Genomic DNA, 22,214 nt, shown 5'->3' on the forward strand with positions numbered 1-22,214 from the left:
ACACAGTGGCCTCTTCCCAGGAACCCACAGGAGTAATTTCACTCGGGCCTCCATTCCCCAAAAGGAACTATTTATCCTGGATAAACCGTCTGCTTTTAAACTTTATAGACACTGTGACTTGAAATGATTACACTAAACGTATTCAGAGGAAGTTGCTCCACTCATACCACCTTCTCACAAATCTCCAGAGCAGGCAAGCGAGTCTTTAGATCTTCAGTATTTGAACCAAGAGAAGAAACGAGAAATCAGAAAAAGTAAACAACACTAAGTCAAACTTCAGGCAGAAGGCTGTAGGAAAGTTCTAAAACTCCTGTAGCTCAGGTCTGCAAACACCATGAACCGAGACCCAACTTCAGCCTCTGAGAGGCTCAGCCCCTTCAGGACACTTGCTCTTAAATCAATGTAATGTTTCAGCCTGTGGCTCCCCTTAAGTTGAGCCAGCAGTACCTATGAAGCTCAGATGCAAATTCATGGTCCATATTCAATAACAGGAGCAGACCTTGTTGATGCATTTCTGTGGGCTTCAAGTTATAGTGGTCACTTATTTTCACCTTCACTATCTATCTTTCTTTTTTTATCCTTTGTTTCTATTAAGCACTCGGTCTTTCTTTTAGGACAAAATGGAATATAAATAGGAAAATGAGTGTCAAGTTACCAGTCTGTATGGAAAGTAAGCAACCTGGGCACCTGGGTGGCTCAGTCAATTGAGCATCTGACTCTTGATTTTGGCTCCAGTTAAGATCTCAGGGTCATGAAATTGAGCCCCACATCAGGCTCCACTGGGCATGAAGACTGCTTAAGATTCTCTTTCTCTCTAAGGAAGGAAGGAAGTTGGGGAGGGAGGGAGGGAAGGAGGGAGGAAGGAGAGAAGAAGGAAGGGTGGGAGGGAGGAAGAGAGAGAGAGAGAGGGGAGGAGGGAAGAAGGAAGCAACCTATCTACAGATAAAGCTGCAGTCCTCTTCTGTGCAGACCCACTATTTGGGAAATAATATTTAAGATAGATTCTTTAATTTTCCTTATAAGATATCATCTCATTTTTCAATCAATGATTTGAAATTACAGCATTTATCAGAAACCTTAATCTGAAGTTATCTACTGTCTAGTTCCTTTTTTAGACCAGGGGAAATTACTAATACTTGAGAGCACTAGTCTCTGGTATAACTAACTGATTTCTCCATTTTATCATATACTTTTATCTTTCAATGGCTCAATTGTATGTATTGTGTTTTACTGTCAGCTTAAAATCCATTTTGAAAATAAGCAAAGTTAATCAGACAATGAAAGAATAACTCAATGGTTATTATTTCCTTCCTTTCTTCCTTTCCACCTCCTCCTTCACCATTAGAAGGTCAATGTGTACAAGTTTTGAATCAATGGCCACAATCATCTCTAGATGTATCTTAGGAGATGTACAATACTGCTGAAGAACAAAAAAGAACATGATGAGATTAAACAACACTTCTAAGTAACACATGACTCAAAGACAAAATATCAAGAGAAATTTTAAAAATAAACTAAATAAAAATAAAATCTAACTTTTCAAAATCTGTGAGATACACCAAAAGCAGTGCTTAGAGAAAAATTTATAGCATCGAATGGGTATGTTAGAAAAAAAAAAAGAAAGATCTAAAATCAGTAATATACACCTCTACCATTTAAAAAAGAAAAGAAAAGAAAAAGAAAAAGAAAAGCAAATTAAATTTTTTTAAAGACTTTTTTTATTTAGGGGTGCCTGGGTGGCTTAGTGGGTTGAAGACTCTGCCTTTGGCTCAGGTCATGATTCCGGGGTCCTGGGATCGAGCCCCACGTAGGGCTCTCTGCTCAGTGGGGAGCCTGCTTCTTCCTCCTCTCTCTCTCTCTGCCTGCCTCTCTGCCTACTTGTGATCTGTATTTGTCAAACGAATAAATAAAATCTTTAATAAAAAATATATATATTTATTTAATTATTTATTTGAGGGAGAGAGAGAGAGAGAACATGAGCAAGGGGACAGAGGGAGAGGGAGAACCAGACACCCCACTGAGAGGATTGTTGACTCAATTTCTTTAATGGATATAGACCTATTCAGACGATCTATTTCTCTTTGCATGAGTTTTGGTTAGTTTGTGTCTTTCAAGATCTTGGTCCATTTCATCCAGGTTATCAAATCTGTGTGCCTAGTTCACAATATTCCTTTATTATCCTTAATGTCCATGGGATCAGTAGTGATGGCCCCTCTCTCATTCTCATTTCCAATATTAATAATCTGAGTCCTCTTTCTATTTTTCTTAATCTGGCTAAGAGTTTCACAGTTTTTGAGATGTCAATAAGGAACCAGCTTTTGATTTCAATAATTTTCTGTTGATTTTCTCTTTTCAATTTCATTGATTTGTGCTTTAATTTTTATTATTTTTCCTTCTGTCTACATGGATATAATTTGTTTTTCTTAAGGCAGCTGGGTGGCTCAGTAGGTTAAGCATCTGAATTCTGCTCAGGTCACGACCCCAGGGTCCTATGATGGAGCCCCGCATCAGGCTCCCTGCTCAGCAGGAAGCCTGCTTCTCCCTCTCCCACTTCCCCTGCTTGTGTTCTATCTTTCGCCATCTTTCTCTCTGTCAAATAAATAAATAAAACCTTAGAAAAAAAAATTGAGCGAATACTTCCTAACTCATTCTATGAGGTCAGCATTACCCCAGTATTAAAGATATCACTAGAAAGGAAAACTGCTGACCAATATCCCTAAGGGACATAAATACAAAAATCCTCAATAAAATGTTAGCAAATCCAATTCAACAGTGTATAAAAAAGCATGTGGTACAGAAGGATGAGCAACAACCCTGGACTCAGAAGGCCTGAGATTAAGGTTCAGTTGGTCACATGCTATTTAATGTCAGTGGGCATTATTTAATTATTTAATGTCACTGAATCTTACTTTATCATAATTGACACCTGCCTCTCAACTGTAGATACTGAATCAAATGGGGAAAAAATGTGCAAACCCACATCAAACGATATTGTTACTCCAAATTAGAGAGCACTCATTTAATGAACTGCCACAATGACAACCCAAGTGGGAAGAGTCAACAGTGGGAGTTACCAGAATCAGAGCTGTAGGTTTGCTCTTGGCTGGGTGTCAAATTCACACTGTCACTCCTGGCAACAGACTGCAGCTCCAAGCCTAAGGAGGCCCTTCAAGGATGCACAGGCACCTCCACACCCTTAACAAACTCCCAGAAAAATGACTTCAAGATTCCAATCCTGCAGAAAGTGGCAGGCACCACATCTCTCAGGCCCCAAAGAAGTACTTGACAACACTGCCATCCTATGCTTTTGCAGAAGCTGCATTTATTTTCCACTAAGGGTTCAGGCAGACTGCTTTACTGGAACCTATTACATAGCCGGCTACCCATTTATTTGAAAAAGGGAGAAAACAGATACACACAAAAGAAATTCATTACCCACGGGACATGTCACATTTAACGGTAATTAATCAAACTCTTCTCCCCTTCGTGTAGAAAACCAGCCACATAAATAACCACATCAGGGATCAATGGAGCATCTGTTTCATCCTCTTAAAAAAAACAAATCAACTAGCAGAATGCTGCTCAGATTTTCTGGTATGCCTAAAGAAAACCATTCTCAGAGAAAGGAGATATACTTTCATTTGAAAAAAAAAAAATCTATAACTCTTTCCTAAATTTGTTTTCTCTACCATAATTACATCCTTTTATATCTGTGTACAACACGTATTAACACAGGTGTACTTGTTTGTAAACACACACTAAAAAATGTTAAGCTGGTGCCATCAAATATGAAGATAAAGCTCAGGAACTTCCTTTGGTGTTTTAGGAAAGCAAATCTCATTTGCAAATGTTTCTGTACATCTAAAAAAAATAACTATACTTACAAAAAAAAGTCTATAATCTTCTGAACTCCTATCTCCTGAACAAAGCGAAGGAAAAATTGCCCCCTCCGTAAATGGCCAGTATAGTCTGTCAATGCCCAAAATCTGGGTGTTTTTACTGCCTTTATTATTGCTAATATCACCCAAATTCAAATTCCACGTATTTTGCCATCCCCTCCCAAACTAAACTCCATGCGAATCTTCATTCCTATGCTCTTCAGAAAATCAATATTTGCACAGTGATTCTTATTTAGCCACGTGCCACTTTAACCAACATCTGTCATAGCTACCCAGGGGGCAGCAGTAGTACTTTCCAGTATCTCAGCAACTTGGGTCAGCTAAAGACACCTCAGACATAAAGGCTATACACTACTATGTCTATGGGGAGTTACTGATTTGAAAAATATACAACTTTAACACTGCCCACTGTTTCATTCAGGTTTCTCTGATTTAAGGTATTGCAAAGAATGCTTAGACTTTTCTTTCTGGAAATTTTTGAACACATGCCTTTGAAGTCCCTAAAAATATATTTGAGTGGATTAGGTCATTAACTCCAAGACCACAATAAGTACTACTAATAATAGCGAAGGTTTCAATAGCACTTCCAATGTGGCCTGCACTGTTTTAAGTGCCTTACATATAAACTAATAAAGGCATACCTCAGAAATATCATGGGTCTGGTTCCAAACCACTGCATTAATGTCGCAATAAAGTGAGTCAAATGAACTTTTTGGTTTCCCATTGCATATAAAAGTTATGCTTACACTATATTTTAGTCTATTAAGTGTGCTACAGCCAAAGGAATCGATATACCTATCTTAATTTAAAAATACTTTCTTGTTAAAAAATGCTAAACATCATCTGAGCTTTCAGTGAGTCATAATCAATGATCCCAGATCATTAACAAATATAAATATAATAAATAATAAATAATAATATATAATAAATAAATAACAAATATAAATATAATAAGTATAATATATAAATATAATTAACATATATTATAAATAATATAAATGTAAATAATATATAAATATAAAAAATAAATATAAATATAAGAATTTGACATACTGTGAGAATTACTGAAATGGTTGACAGAGACATGAAGTGAGCAGATGCCATTGGCAACTGGAGGCTGAAAGACTAGCTTGATGGCAGGGTTGCCGCAAACGATTTGGAAATAACAGTTATCCGTGAAAGCAACTAAACGAAGCACAATTAAAGGAGATGTGTCTGAATGACCCTTACAACAGCGCTACAGAGTACGCATACTATTATTCTCCCTGTCTCAAGGCTGAGGAAACTGAGGCAGAGAGGGGTGAAATAACTTGCCCCAGGGGACAAGAAGCAGAGCCAGGGTTCGAACCCAGGCAGGCGGTCTCCAAAGTCGGTATTCTGCAGCTTAGATTACACAGTATTTCTCAGGACAGATTGGCAGGGTTAATTTTTTTTTTTTAAAGATTTTTATTTATTGATTTGACAGAGAGAGATCACAAGTAGACAGAGAGGCAGGCAGAGAGAGAGAGAGAGGGAAGCAGGCTCCCTGCTGAGCAGAGAGCCCGATGCGGGACTCGATCCCAGGACCCTGAGATCATGACCTGAGCCGAAGGCAGCGGCTTAACCCACTGAGCCACCCAGGCGCCCCGGCAGGGTTGATTTTTTTAATGGTCAGATTTTATTTAAAGAGAACAGCTGATCTCGATCTAGTCCAGGGAAAAAAAAGATTTTTCTATGTCTGTTAATAAGAAATAGTAAATGAGGAGGTTCTGCCTCATTACTTAACGGATTGTTGTCTTCTTTTACAGAGTTGCTAGTACATTAAAATGGTCCTCTTGGGGCCCAGAAACTACGGAGTGGCCACAAAGTCCAGCAGGCTGCCAAAGAGCAATCTCTCCACGCTCCGCTCCCCTCTCGGCACAATCGTTGGTTTCCCCGTGTCTTTCTGGACGTCTTCGGGGTTAGCAATTCCACGTCATTAAAACAGTCTCTAGTCATGTCCTGATTGTATCCATAAAGTCTCTCAGGGAAGGTTCTCCCAGACAATGGCTGGAGACCTGTAAACAGGAGCAGCAACTGCGCTGTGACTGCCAGTCAGCAAAATGAAACATTTCCAGAAAAAAATGGGGGTGTGAGGGAATTTGAGTCTGGGTAGAGAATGGGCAGAAATGCAGAGAGAGGGTCTAATCGGCATGCATCAGGGCTCTGTGGCTATTTTATAACTATGCTCATTTTATTAAGTCATATATCAGAACCTAGTCAGCAATAATGTAGTCAAGGAAAATGAGGTTGTTAAAGAAAAAGAGAAATCTAGAATTACCTGAACCATCCGCTACAAGGGTTTAGTTGAGCAGGCTGGACTTGTACTGGGCAGGATTGGCCTCATGTGGGAAAGAGAGAAGCTCAGACCAGTAGGTAAACCCCAGGATCTAGGGTTTCTGCCCAGAGAAGGCAGCAAAGCCACAGGGACTAACCAGACGCCAGGGCTCCAGTTCTTAGGGAAGAAGCAGGCCAAAGGAAAGGGAGGCGGGGACACACATATACAGTAAAAATCAAGTTACGGCTTTTGTCTTTCACTTGCTCTTGCCTCTCTCTCACTAACCTTCTCAGCTTCGACCCCAACATACAGAAACACATCTTCAGACCCCGTGCGCACTCCGGTTCTCTTCATCCACACTTCTAAATGAGAACAGGGAAGATATAGGAATCACTTCTATTTATTGCTTTGTAATGGCCTAAACTTGTCTTAACGAGTTCCTACATTGACCTTTGAGCCTTTTACTTTGAGTTGAAGATTGCAAGGTTTTCTCCTTTAAGGAAGATTCCAGTGTGTAGAAAAATACTGGAGACAAAGAGAGGTAAATAATGAAATCCCCTGAGACGAAGTCAACCTTACTTCATTCTTAAGGATACCCAAGGAATAGAGCCAGGGCCAAACAGCACAGCCATGCCTCTCCAAACAGCCCTCCTCTACACTGGAAACGTGGTTGGAGTAAAACATCTTTACAACTGGACTCGTCCAAGTCCTGAAGCAACTGTTCCCTAAACGTGTGTTTGTGTTGGCTGGTCCCTCCTCCCTAGAAAACAGAAACCCCAGAGGAAAGGGGGCTTGCTGCAATCATTCCGCAGAGGCCATCTCTAGATTCATACCTGAACCAAACATTACCGTAGCCCGGGGTTTCCAACCTTCAAAATCACAGACATTGTTAAAGTGAAAATATTCTGACACTTGTCAAACCAGTCAGGAAGAAAACCAGTCAGGAAGATTTTACTCAGGACTATTACAATAGGTGTCAAGACTATAGAAAGAGGGGAGAGAAATCAGGGTCAACTCCAAATACAGAAAAGACAACCGACAATCTCTTATCAACCAATAAGCAGAGCGAGGGGGTCAGCAGATGGAAAATTACTAACACAAGGCATCAAGGATGGGGAATTCTTACTAAACTGATCTACCAGGATTCTTGCTGAACACAAGCCAGGGTGATCAGATATCAGGGGTATGGAATTTGATCAGGGATCAAGGGTGATCAGATATGAAGAACAGGGAAATTTTCAGTAAACTGACTCAGCAGATTCTTGCCAAAAGTGAGTTAGGCAGGCCAAAAACAGGATGGCAGCCAAGGCTGAGACCTGGTCAAGAAGGCTTAGAGGAGCCTAACTAAAGTTTGGGCAAGGAGATTATCTTTGTCCACATTTTGGATCAGTCAGTTCTTTGTCTAGAAGAGCCAGTGTGTGCACTATAGCATGTTTAGCAACATCTCTGGCCTCTACCCACTAACTGCCAATAGCATCCACACCCCCCACAGCTGTGACCACCAAAAATGTCTTGAGACACTGCCAAATGTCCCCTGATGGCAAACTTGCCTCTGGTTGAAAACCACTGCTTTAAACCAAGGGTTGGCAGCTTAAAATAAATATCTGGGGCTCTGCAGGATACCTACACAGTTGATCTTTGAACAACACAGGTTTGAATGACATGGGTCAACTTATATGTGGATTTTTTTTTCTTCCAATTAATACAGTACTGTAACTGCATTTTCCTTATGATTTTAATAACATTTTCTTTTCTCTAATTTACTTTAAGAATATAGTATATAACACCTGGAACATACAAAATGTATGCCAATCATCTGTTTATGGTATCAGTACGGCTTCCAGTCAACAGGAGGTTGTTAGTAGTTAAGGTTTTAGAGAGTCAAAAGTTACCCATGGATTTTCTACTGAGCAGGGAGGTCAGTCCCCAACTCCCTACGTTGTTCATGGGTCAACTGTATGCTCTCTATACATACTCTTGTTTTTGTTTCTGTTTTTTTAGAGAAAAAGAGTACACATGAGTGGGGTGGGGTGGGGGGCACACGCAGAGGGAGAAAGGGAACCTCCACACCCACTGTAGAGCTCGATGCAGGCTGCATCTCACAACCCTGAGATCATGACCTGAGCTGAGATCAAGAGTTGGATGCTTAACCAACTGAGCCACCTAGGTACCCCGTCTTTTTTTTTTTTTCCAACCATTTAAAAATGCATAAACTATTTTCAACAGGTAGATTATCTTAAAAACAAAAAACCAGGCAGTAGGTCAGATTTGGTCCATGGGCCATTGTTTGCCAAACTCTGCTTTACCACTTTTTCAAATACATATAGACAGTACACAGATAGTATTATATTTAATAAAATACCAATTTACTTAAAAGTATGACTAGGGCCTTCATAACATTCTATCAATATTATTTTCTCAATCGACGGAAAACAGAACTAGGGGCAAAATCTTACAGCAGTCCACGGAATATTTTTACATTAGAAAAGTATGTTTATTCTCAACAGCCTACCCAAAAAACATTCCCACGAGTCTGCCCTTTCCCCGCCAAACATAATCTAAACCTCACGTTCCCATCCCTCAGTCCCAAAATCCCTGACTATATAGTGTTGTTTTAGAGGTTTGTTTTCATTGCTTTTAAACTGACACTACTTTGGTTTATATTTAACATGTTTTTCACACACCCTCTCTTTATCTAACATTCTGGAATGCACCTCTAAAATTAATCTATTCCTTGCTACAGAGGTCACTGGGACACCTTATCTTACCTAAGGGTCACTTATATAAACACATATGCTCCATAATCCTCTCACTTTCTGCCTGTAGAAACAAATATATACTCGTATATTAATAGAATTGCCCTGGAAATGATGACAAGTACAAAGAGACCAGGTGGGGGGGCGCCTGGGTGTCTCAGTGGGTTAAAGCCTCTGCCTTCAGCTCAGGTCAGATCCCAGGGTCCTGGGATTGAGCCCCACATTGGGCTCTCTGCTCAGCGGGGAGCCTGCTCCCCCCCGCCCCCTGTCTACTTGTGATCTCTGTCATATAAAGAAATAAAATCTTTAAAAATAAAAAAATTTAAAAAAAAAAAAGAATTTCCTTCAAAAAGACCCTAGGACTACACACAGGTAATTCTCTAATCCCACTACCTAATGTGAGAATTTAAGTTTTGTGGTGCTTTTGTTTTTAACAGCTACAACAAATGCCACTGGGGAAAATAAAAAGACCCAGAAACTTCTGTTATTTCAATTTACTATAGGGGAGGTCTAAATTATAAGGAGAAGTAGAGAAAGGATCTCTAAACAAATTTAGTAAGACATGTCTAATATGTAAACTACAAAGTCTACAGGATACATCTGCCATCGTTTACTCTTCTTTGATTAAAACATCAATATACAACTTCACCTTTGAAGCTGAGACCCTAAAGAGCAAAGCAGCAGTTGATCATCAAAATAGAAGGCATATTCATCTGAATTCCTTTTTAAATCATAAAAACAATATATAGTCATTGCAAAGAAAGTATAGAAAACATAAAGATAGTAAAAATCACTCAAAGCACAAGAGATGAAATGAACTATTTTTAAAGCTTTAATATCTGGGTGCCTAGATGGCTCAGTTGGTTAAGTGTCTGCCTTTGGCTTAGGTCAGGACCTCAGGGTCTTGGAATGGAGCCCCACATTGGACTCCTGGCTGGGTGGGGAGCCTGCTTCTCCCTCTCCCCATTGCTCATGTTCTCTCTCTTGTTATCTCTCTCTCTCTCTCTCAAATAAATAAATAAATAAAATCTTTTTTAAAAAAGGGTTTTATGTGCTTGCTTCAGCATCACATATACTAAAAAAAAAAAAAAGGTTTTAATATCTTTCTTTCTAGTCTTTTTCCTATACTTTCTAATAATTTCATAAATTTCACAAAATCAGAAGCATAAGCATGTATGTACACATTTGGCAAAAGAATTGGCAACACATATCAATAAATAAAGGCGCTATATCTTTAATCTCTCCTGTCCATTCTTCTATAAATCTACCAGGAATCTAACTAGAATTATTACAAATGTCCTAAGCCTTTCGTCAAGGAATATTTCTAATAGTGGAAAGTTAAAACAAGTTGCATTCAATAATAGAAAGGATTAAATATATATGGCTCACCCTTAGAGTGGAATGAAGAACTGTTAAAACTGGAATTTTTTATAAAAGAATTTAATGACTTGGGATCAAATCTTGATTCTTGCTCTTTTTCTTCAATATTATATCCTGAGAATTTTCCTACATAATTATCAAAATTATCCAATGTATAGAATTTAGATTTTAGATTTATAGAAAAATAAAGAGAAGGAAATTAAAGACAAATTCCCTCCTTCTTAATCTCTCTTGTCAAATCTTTTGCTTAAATGTTCTTCTCCCACCAGAAGATTGGGACACATCTCAATGAGATTTTAAGAAGGTATACTCTCAAATCAATAAGTGCAAATACCCAGAAAAGAATAATAGTTTAGATGTTTTATATACCTGCAATTAAATCTCACAAAATATCTCAAAAGATTGCTAATTCTCTCCTTCCTTATTTTTTTAAAGATTTTATTTATTTGAGAGTGAGGGAGAGAGAGAACACATGCAGAGGAGGGGCAGAAGGGGATGGATAGAGGAGGAGGAAGAGGGACAAGCAGACACTGCACTGAGTGAGAAACACCACCTTGGGCTCATTCTCACAACCCTGAGATCATGACCTAAGCTGAAATCAAGAGTCCAATGCTTAACCAACTGAGCCACCCAGATGCCCCTTCTCCCCTTTCTTATTAAAAAATTCCCATTTTGGGGGCACCTGGGTGGCTCAGTGGGTTGGGGCCTCTGCCTTCAGCTCACGTCATGATCCCAGGGTCCTGGAATTGAGCCCTGCATCGGGCTCTCTGCTCAGCGGGGAGCCTGCTTCCTCCTTTCTCTCTGCCTGCTTCTCTGCCTACTTTTGATCTCCATCTGTCAAATAAATAAATAAAATCTTTAAAAAAAAATTCCCAGTTTCATAGTAGCAGCCAATATCTAAGGCAAAAACTCTATGTATCTCCCAGCTTCCCTTGCAGCCAGAGGTAATACGGTGATACAATCTGACCAATGAGTATGAGGGTAAATCCACTGAAAGCCTTTCAGGAAAGCCCCTAAAAGGGGTGGGGGCAAGAGGCAGATTGCTGGCAAGCACCCTCCTTCATTTTGACCTTTCTCTTCTTTCCTAGAATGAAGACCTACAGATAACTAGATTTCTGATACCAGATGAGAACACAAGGACAAGGATCATACCCAAGAGACTGAAGCAGAAAGACAGACAGACCTGGGTCCCCAATAATCAAGAAACTACTCTACTAAGCCTGGATAGCCTAGTGCTAGACTTATTTTACGTGGAAAGAAAAATAATCCCCTAATTTGTTTGAGACATTGATTCTGGTAGTTACCCAACCCTAACTGATACATCAACTTCAAGAGTTGTTTTTAAAAAGGTAAGATGCAGGTGGATTTGGCAGAAATCAATCAGCTCGTTTAAATACTTATTTACTCTTCCACACAATCAAGATCTACTGAAGAACTATACTGGGCAGTGGAAACACAGAAATAAATCATGTGTCTTACAGGCTGAGAGAAGCAACTGAACAATCAAAACAGTTTGATGACTCATCATCAAAGATGATCCTCATCTTTGGGAACAGGTAGGGAAAGAATAGGTATGCTACAAGAAGAGATAAGAAAAAGCATTTAACCCAAATTGCTGAAAGATAATTGGGATCAGAGGTGGCTTTCTAGGTTGATCTGAAATTTAAGTTGAGACCTAAAAATGGAAACGATAGTGTTAGCCAGACAAATGAGGCAATGAGGGAGGAGTATTCCAGGTGAAGGGAAGAGCAAAGGCCCAGAGGAAGAAGGAGGGACATGACACACCGTAGGGAATGCAAACAGTCTACTATGCCTAGAGCACAGAATTGGAGTGGGAGTGGGGACAGTGCTTCTCTTGGGAACTGCCAAAATTACACATGCCAACCCTTTCTGTACCAGACAAGTCTCTGAGGTTTTTTTTTTATTGTTGTTATTGTTCTTTTATTGCTATAAATAGAAATTAAGGACCAAGAGAGGCAAAAACAGAGATATCATTTATCTTTTATTCTCTAACTTTCAATATGCCAGATACCACCCAGACATTACCTGCACCTTTCAAGCTCTCTGCCTTATGGTGAGATCCTTCAAATGCCTGAAACACCCTTTCCTTAGAACTGGTGGGGCTTACTCAACAGTGGAGTGGAATAATAGAGGACTCACCCAACACTAGAACTGAAGATGGTGGGGGGACAGGCTGGTGAGCGTGGAAGTGTCATAGTTAGATTTGCTACAAGGAAGAATAATACACTGGTAATAATATAAAGAAATGGATGGAAAAGAGGACATGGGTTATAATCGCAGGGGTGAGAGATGATTGAGGCCAGGGCCAGAATACTTACAAGAGGAAACAGGGAAGTGGATGTGTGCTTTTGAGAGAGAGTTAGTAGGTGGGCTCAAGAGGACTGTAGAGACATGCAGAGGGAAAGAGGGTGAAGTAATGGGTAATCCTAGATGGCTGGGCTACTGAGAGAAAAAAGCAGCAGAGCACAATGATGAAGACTACATACTCTGGGATTCCGTCTCCACCAATTTAACAGTTCTGCGACCTTGGGAAAGCTACTTAAGCACCTCGTGCTTCAGTTTCCACATTCCTATAATGGGAATAACAATAGAATCTATCTCAAAGGATTTTGTCAGAGTTACATAAAAGTCCATAGAACAATGCCTAGCATGTAGGAAATGCTGGATAAATGTTAGCTACATAAAGGGTGATGGTGATGCCATTCACCAGGACAGGGAACGTGAGGGGAGGCATAGATTTCTAGGGAGTAGAAAGAGGAGTTTTTCAGATATTTTAACCAGATCTATCTGTGGGACACCCAGTAGGCAGCTGATTGTATGAAGCTAAAGCTCAGAGGGGAGCTCTGAGAACCAGGTGCTACTACAGAAAGGGTGATACAGAGGGGACATTTGAGCAAGGCCTGGCAAGCATGCAGAAGTGGGCCCTGAGGGGAGAGCATGTGGGTGAGACTCGGAGGAAAGAATTCACATAGTCCCTAGGGCACAGTGACATTCAGGGGAAAAGGGGAAAAAGACTGAGAAGGAGCAGTCACTGAGAGAAGAGGAAGACTCACAAAAAATAATTCTAGTAAGGTTGTACCATAAAAATTGAAGAAATAAAAATATGAATGACACTGGGGGGAAGCAGAAATCTTTCCTCTACCCTTCTAGGTTCTTTTGGCTGGTCTGGTAATTAAATTGACATAAGACAGATTAACAGGAGAAAAACAAAATTCATTACCTACATTCAGGAGCCCCATAAAATATGTGACTCACACACAGTTGGGCAATTGAGGTTTATATACCATCCTGAGCTAAGGAGAAGGGGGTTGGGGTCTGAGACTTTGAAGGGGAGAAAGACAATTTACAGAAGGATGGGAAGAGCTCATATTTGGTAAACAAATGTTTTCCATGCCATGCAGAGACAGAGGGACACAGAAAAGGAACTTGATCTCCAGGCCTTCCCCACAGCTTACCACAGCTAGACCATATTCTTTGTAATTATCTCTGGTGATCGTTCTCTTCCTGGAACAAGGCCTCTATATAAATTCTTTTAGGCAGCTAAGGGGGAGGTAAAAGCTCTTCCCGACTCTTTTGGCCTTAACTGAATTCAGCTCAAAGTAATCCACATGCCAAAGTGGCACATTTTAGGGAGGCTTGATCTGAACTCCTTCAGAAGTCAGAGGAGGGGAATGCAGCACACACAGAGAACAAGCTCAGAGATTAGAAATAAAGGGTAGGGACAAAAAGATCTCAAAAAACTGCAGTAATCCCTGAGAGCCAGTGTTTAAAGTTTATTAATTATTTTTATAAATTACCTAAAAGAACCACATAATAAAATCTTCCAGTTGGTAAGAGTCAGAAAGCTCTTCTAGCGAGCAAACTGCCTTACTAATGAGGATAAGCCTCAGAAAAATCTCATGTAGTAATCTAAGTAGGCAAGAAAGAGTAAGATTTTTCAAGATAAGAAGTCAGAACATAATGACTTCAGTGAAAAATAATCCCAACTGCATTTTACAAATAAACTTCTGGCCAGGGCACCAGCATGCTAATAAATAAATAAAATCTTAAGAAAAAAAAAAAAAGTTCTGGCCTCCAAGCTTTCAGTTACTGAACCCCCAACCCAAAAAAGCTATTTTTAAACCATATACTTCAGGACTTGAAGGAAACTCAGAGACACCCACTGGTTCAGATCGCAGATATGAGAACTTGCTAAAAAGCAGACAGTGGAGTCATCCAAGACCTACTGAATCAGAATCTCAGGGTATGAAGTTAGAAAAATTTACTGTTTTTTGAAATTTTTAAAATAAGCTCAGCAGATAATTTATGCGCACACTAACATTTGAGAACCCTTGATTTATCCAATCGGGAGACCAAGGGCAAAAGAATGTGAATGGCTTGGACAACAGCACACTGCTATGAGAGGGTCTAGGGCAATTCTCAAACTTTAATATGCATCCGAATCATCAGGAGGTTTTGTTAAATATAAATATACAAGTTCTACCTCCAGAGTTTCTGAATCAACCCTGGAATTTCCATTTCTGTCAAATGTCCAGGCGAGGCTGTTGCTACTCATCTGGGGACCACACTCTGACAACCTCTGGTCTGCTGCGGTCATTAGAGACTTTCCTCTGTGTACATCGATTCAATACAGCTCTGAACCCTTACAGACCAAGAAAAGGCAAAGTGTTTCAGGAATGATGTTGAAATGAAATAGAAAACATGACCAAACATAAATTACATACATTTATTCTAAGCCATTCTGGTAAATTGGAAGACACATACAGAGCTGGAAAAGATCCAGACTAAGCTAGGATGAAATTACAAGGGTCAGGGAACATGTTAAGAAACAAAACCAGCTGAATAAAGAAAAAGACCAAATTCACAAAAGAAGGTAAAAATAGTTCCTGATGGTAAAATCTATAAATTAGGAAAAGGTACATGCAGAATGAACAAATTTCAGAATAACATTCAAGAGCTGGTTTAATTATTTGTCTTTCTAATTTATTTGTCTTTTAAGATGTCATCTTGAGTATCTTTCTATTTTAGTCAACTCAGGAAATCTAGTCCCAAACTGGTCTTGAGGCTAGATTTTTTTTTTTTTTTTTTAATTCAAAACCACTTTTGAAAATGGTTTCCCACTGGTCCTGCATAGAGCCTTGGGAGCCACAGAGAAACATTCCTCACTCACCGCCCCAATCCTGCATGACTCAGATATCCAGTATTACTGCAGAAAGACAGCATTCTAGTGCTGTTCTAACTGCTACTCTTTTCTCATGTAGACAAGCCTTAACCCTGAAATACTATATTCAAATATGCAATTCTCTCAACAGCTCAGGATACCTGTAATTGCCTCTATCTACCTGCTATTTGTCTCGCCGTTCCAAGAACATGTCCAAAACCCGTACCCAGATGAATTCCCCTGACAGCATCTCCTCAGGACCATCAGACTCATTTTATTTCATATTGCCTCCCAACTCCTTTCAAATCCATTTTCCATTTATGGTACTTGCTGTGCTACCTTTAGTATCTGCTATCATTTCCTCCAAAGAAAGTAATACACCTAAAGTGTTCAATCCTTTCATTTTCCATGGGACTCCTACACCCACCTAAGCTGCTCCCTCTACCTTCTAAGTACCTTGCCCAGGCTGTCCTCTCAGTCACATATATTTGCTTTTATATTCTTCCCACTCAGCGTCCAATACCCTCCTCATTTCCCAAAAATAACCTCACTTCTAATGGTACAATATCTGGGTTTTGACCTTTTCAAAACCAGTGTAAATATCGTTCTGTCAACACACATACTGCTTTTTACAGCTAAGAGGCAAAAATAGGTTCCAAATAACTTCTGCTACACAGACAGGTGAATGGTTTGAGCTGGCTGAAGGTTTTCCCCAGGACTCATTACTGGTTATTCTTTACCATGAAAAGGTTGATTCTTTTATGTTTAGTTGAAACTAAAGCTCCCTAAAACATTAGAGGATCCTTCATTGGCCAGAGTTAACTGGAAAAAAAAAAAAAAAAACCCGTAACAGGTCACAGACACACATACACACCCATACCTAAAAACCAAAACTCAGAGTTTACCATAACCAAAGCCCAAATATAAGAAGTCACTGTCCACCAATTAACAAGCATAAAATTTAAACACAGGTTCTATGCCAACCTACATTTACTTAAGTCTTAAAGTGGGCTTCAAGTCTATGCAATGCCCTATTGTTTCTGAAGTATCTTCTTATTTACAGAGGACTTTCTGGAAATTCCTACATAGATAAAACACAGCCATTTATGATCTGCTTTTCTTTTCCTTAACCTAAACTGTCTTTTAAAGTATAAACTTTGCTGGGCACCTGGGCGGCTCAGTTGGTTAAGTGTCTGCCTTTGGCTCAGGTCCAGGGATCAAGCCCCATGTGGGGCTTCCTGTTCAGCAGGAAGTCTGCTTCTCCATCCCCCCACCCTCACCCCCAGCTCATGCACTCTCTCTCAAGTAAATAAATAAAATATTTTAAAAAAAAAAAAAGCATAAACTTTGCTTCCACAAAGAGTGTTGGTAAAACCAGATACTCACACAAAAAGGAATGAAGTTGGACCCTTACTTTACACCATATACAAAAATTAACTCCAAATGGATCAAAGACCTAAAATAACAGCTAAAACTATAAAACTCTTAGAAGAAACCATGGGGGGAAAGCTTCATGACGTTGATTTGCTCAGGCAACAAAAGTGAAAAGAGACATACTGAACTACATCAAAATTTAATACTTCTGTGCATCAAAGGACAGAGCAAAAAGGCGGCCCACCAAAGGGAGATTATACACACACACGCACACACACACACACATATATATGTATATATGTATATATATACATACACATATATATACACATATATGCATATACCTACACACATGCAAGCCCTATATCTGATAAATGGTGAACATCAGAATATGTGAGAGAGAAAAACCTACAAATCAACAACAAAAAGACAAATGACCCAATTAAAAAATGCACAAAGGACTTGACTAAATATTTCTCCCAAAATGGTACACAAATGACCAACAAGCATATGAAAAATCTTTAACATCACTTATCATTAAGGAAATGAAAATCAAAACCTCAAGATACCACCTCATACCCATTAGGATGGCTGCTGTCAAGAAACAACCAAACAAAAGAACAACAAAAGCCCAGTTTCAGTGAGGATGAGGAGAAACTAGAACTCTTGGATACTACTGGTGGGCATGTAAAATGATGTAGCTGCTGTGGAAAACAGGGCTTCCAAAAATCAAACATGGAAGTACCATTTGATCCAGCAATTCCACTTCTAGATACATACAGCCAAAATAACTGAAAGCAGGGACTCAAACATATTTATATACCATATTTATTATGTACAAGCAGCATTATTTGCCACAGCCAAAAGGGGAAGGAACACAAAAGTCCAATAATTGATGAAAGGATAAACAAAATATGGTGGAACAGTATTCAGCCTTAAAAAGTAAGGAAATTCTGACACATGCTACAACATGGACGAATGCTATTCTAAGTGAAACAAGCCACTAACAAAAAGACAAATACTATATGAGACCACACACATGAGTGATCTAGAACAGTTAAATTCATAAAGCCAGAAAGTAGAATGGTGGTTGCCAGGGACTGAGGGAAGGGAGACAGAGATTTGTTGTTCAATATAGCTTCAGTTTTGGAAGATGAAAACATTCTGGAAATTGGTTGCACAACAATGTGAATATACCTGATAATACTGAACTATATACATTTAAAAATGGTAAAAATGATAAATTTTACATGGTACGTTTTAACACAATTTTAAGGTATAAACTTAATGGAATACTTCATACTAATAAATATTTGAAGAAAGAAGCATCTCAAGGTAATAGCCTTTATTTAGGGAACTATAGACACATTTTTATTTTAGATAAAGTAATTATGTCTCAATATTAACATGCACAGAATGCTATAGTTGTACATATCTTTTAAGTAAAGGTATAATCTGTGCCCTTGAAAATATCTAAAAAATAACACTTTATACACAAGGTGTGCATTCCCTAAAATTAATAAATTTATAGGAATAATTACTAAAGAATGTACATGGTAATGAAAATAACTTCGTATCAAAGGCCACTATTTCATTTCATTTTAATACTCCCTTTCGTTTGAGGGGTTCAAAGAGCTTCACAAAATCTCAGGACACTATGTTTTTTCTGTTTGAGCCATGAATCACACAGCAAAACTTCCCTCACAATGTTTACTGAAAAATGCTGGGCTGGGGCCCCTGGGTGGCTGGCTCAGTCAGTTGGGCTCCTGTCTCTTAACTGCAGTTCAGGTCGTGAACTGAGGGCTCTGGGATAGAGCCCTGCATCGGGCTCTGTGCTCGGCAGGCAGTCTGCTTGAGATTCTCTCTCTCTCTCTCCCTCTGCCCCTCCCCCACCACTCCCTTGCACATGTGCGCTCTCTCTAAAATAAAAATTAAATAAATCTTTAAAAAAAAAAAAAAAAACACTGGGCTGAATGCTAAGTGAGCGTAGCACAGACCAGGGGCCTCCAATGCTTCCCCACTGCTCTTGACCATCCACAATTGAATAAGAGACCTGAGATACAACCTATTAGCAAATTGAAAGAGCAGATATTTCATGAAATTTAGTGTTTGGCATCTAGATGTCAAAATCAGATTTATCCATTAGCATCTAAGGAAAAAATATATCCATTCTGAATTTAGACATAGAGTTCAAAGTACATTTTTATTCAATTACATTCTCAATTTGATCAAATAATAAGCTACTTGAGAACATAGTCCTGTGCTGTTTTATTCAAAGCAAAAATCAAAGAAATAACTAAGTAACACCTTTACATAAAAAAAACACAAAGATGAGACAGAAATATGAATTTACTACCTTGGGAGTGTCAATCATTGACAGCTCCTGTAACATGCAGATTCCCAAACCCTTCCCACTTCCATTCTGGTTCTGACATACTAGATTGGGACCTAATAATTTGAATTTTTAATGTGCATTTTTAACAAACACTCTAATAATGCTTGGAGTAACAATGCAAAACACACCACAAGTAAGATGCAAATTACACTGGCTCAGAGGTATACCTTATAAGGAAGTTTAGATCTTATTTAACCTCATCAATACAGGAGCCCTTTCTACAATGCTGACAGATTGATTGATTGATTGTAATAAGAAAGAATACCAGCATTTACATAGTCAAATAAATAGCGCATGCTGCTCTGTAAGCTTATAAAAACATATTGCTTATTTTAACAATATTGCCATTGTTTGAAACCTAGAATCACCTCTTCTTAGAATCAGCTTTCAATACAGTGTATAAGCCTTCAGACACACAAATTACAGAAAGGAAAACTGTTTTCATTATATCACTGCACTGTCTGGCTTTTGAGCAAAATTAGAGCCCCCCCAGATTCACCACCTTAGCACTAAAGGAGTTTCGACAACTTCCCAAACAGGCACCACAGGGTTGAGATTTGCCACCACAGAGAATGCCACCAGAGGATTAAGATGCTATTCCAAAGAAATAATAAATTTTAATGTTTTGAGTAGAGGACAGTCTCTCAAAAAAAGAACGGTTTTGAACAAGATCATATTGACTTGGACATGTGAGCTCAAGTAGGCTTCTTTTAACGCATGCTATTGAACATTACTAAATTCTTATCAATAGTAATAAGACATTACCTGTGATTGCTCTCTTCAGGAGCCTACTGCTGAGCTGTATTTGCTCTCTCCACTGTATCAGAGCGACAGAAAAGATTTCTCCAACACTTGGCACTGCTGGAAACTCCCAGAAGAAGGCTTCCAAGATCTGTAGAGAGAATTAAAAAATTGTCCGGCTATCATTAATAAACTAGGAAACCCAATCTAGGAATCTCAAGTTTGTCTCCCCTCCCTTTACTGCCATTTGTGGTTGCTGAGTGGGTTCTCCTCAGACTGCACTTAGCTTTATCATCAAGGAAATTAAAAGCAAAAAGTCCTGTCCCTGTGCTTTAATAAAACCACTTTTTTGCACCAAAAACATCACAAGAATTCTTTCAAGGCTGTTGGCTCTGAACCCCACCACTTCATCTTTTTTTTTTTTTAATGATTTATTTACTTATTTTAGAGAGAGAGAGAAGGGGGAGGGGCAGAGGGAGAGGGAGGGAATCCTCAAGCAGACTCCCTGCGGAGCATGGAACCCCATGCAGGACTCAATTCCAGAATCCTGAGATCATGACCTGAGCGGAAACCAATAGTCAGATGCTGAACCAACTAAGCCACCAGGTGCCCCAACACCACTTCAAACCACACCAATGGGGACTAAGGAGGGCACTTGTCCTGATGAGCATCAGGTGTTATATGGAAGTATTAAATCATTGCACAACTGAAACTAATATAACACTGTATGATAGCTATACTTGAATTAAAATAAAATGAATATATATATATATATATATATATATATATATATACACACACACACACATACACACTTATATTTAAAACATGGAAACCATTTAAATGCCCAATAACTGGAGAAGAGTTAAGTAAATTTGACACAACATAGTTTACTTAACCATGATTTTGTCAGCCATCAAAAACTTTTATGAGTTTATAATAAAATGGAAAATGCCATTTATCATATAAAGAAAAAGCAGAGTACAATGTTGTAATTATATATAATCACAACTACTTATGCAAAGCAAGAAATAAGATACAATTTGTTTCAATCAAGTTATAAGTATTAGGTAATCTATTTCCCCAACTTAGATGGGTTAAGGTGAGTAATTCAAGTCAGAGTCTAGTATAACAAATAGATCTTTTCAAAATCTCTGTGTAACAAGGATGAACCACCCATGAATGCGATAATTTTTCTGCAACAGTCCAATATATTAAAAGATGGTTTCCTAGAAGTCACTGTCAGAGGTTTTGTGTGTGTTTGACCTACAGGTGCCTCAAAGGCTTAGAAGGTAATACCTTTTCTTGTAACAAATATTTCAAGAAAGCAGAAAAAAAAATGGGGGTGTCTTGGGAGGAAGACCTCAGTGTGACCTAAACCTCTAAAACCAGGCACAGTGGCGGTAATGACCAGGCAGAAGAAGAGTGAGTATGAGACTAAAGAATAAAAGGTAACATTTTCCATGCAAATAAATCAATTCTTCATATCCTTAAAAGGAGATAGCAGGTCCAAAATGGAGTCACTAGTGCTAAATCCTGTCAGCAAACCAAGACTTAATACCTAACCTAATTGCATTTCAACCCGCCACAATCCCCCCAGGAATGTGACCATTAGCCAGTCAACATGGAATTAGCTGAATGAGCACCACCAAGATAATCCACCTAATAGACCCCTTCCATCTCCCTTAGGAAGACAAACTTGCCTGAAACAATGCATTCTTTGCTAATAATTTCCTTTTTCCACCGACTTTCTGCCTTTAAAAACCCTTCTTCTTGAACAACTCTGTGAAGTTCCTTTCTATTGCGATGGGATCCTGCCCAATTCATAAATCAGTTGAATAAGGCCAATTTATCTTCAAATTTATTCAGTTGAATTTCTGTTGTTTAAAAATACCAAAAATTTGGGGTGCCTGATCGGCTCAGTGGTTGAGCATCCAACTCTTAATTGGGGCTGGGGTCATAATCTCAGGGTCGTGAGATCCACGCTGGGTGTGAAGACTGCTTAAGATACTCTCTCACTCCCTCTCCTGCCCCTCCCCATGCACTCCCACCATTAGCTGGGGTGCACAATCATTTTCCAAAAAAAAATTTTCTTCAGGACCTTCAAATCTGCCTTCTTCACTCTAATCAATTAATCAGTTATTAAGCATCTGGGACATCACAGTTAAATTCATAATCACATCTCAGGCAA

The 22,214-nt window shown here is 39.0% G+C and overlaps 1 protein-coding gene across 3 annotated transcripts in view; it reads right to left on the reverse strand.

The window, feature by feature from the left end:
* FAM160A1 (family with sequence similarity 160 member A1) overlaps nt 1-22,214 on the reverse strand; it is a 228,964-nt gene that overhangs the window by 134,974 nt on the left and 71,776 nt on the right. For all 3 annotated transcript variants that reach the window (XM_032855522.1, XM_032855525.1, XM_032855523.1), the window contains exon 2: nt 20,048-20,174. The gene's annotated coding sequence lies outside the window, so the exon portion shown is untranslated. The remainder of the gene's footprint in view (nt 1-20,047; nt 20,175-22,214) is intronic.

This window comes from Lontra canadensis, unplaced genomic scaffold (genome assembly GCF_010015895.1).
Source record: "Lontra canadensis isolate GAN:19392208 unplaced genomic scaffold, GSC_riverotter_1.0 scaffold10, whole genome shotgun sequence".
Lineage (NCBI taxonomy): Eukaryota > Metazoa > Chordata > Mammalia > Carnivora > Mustelidae > Lontra > Lontra canadensis.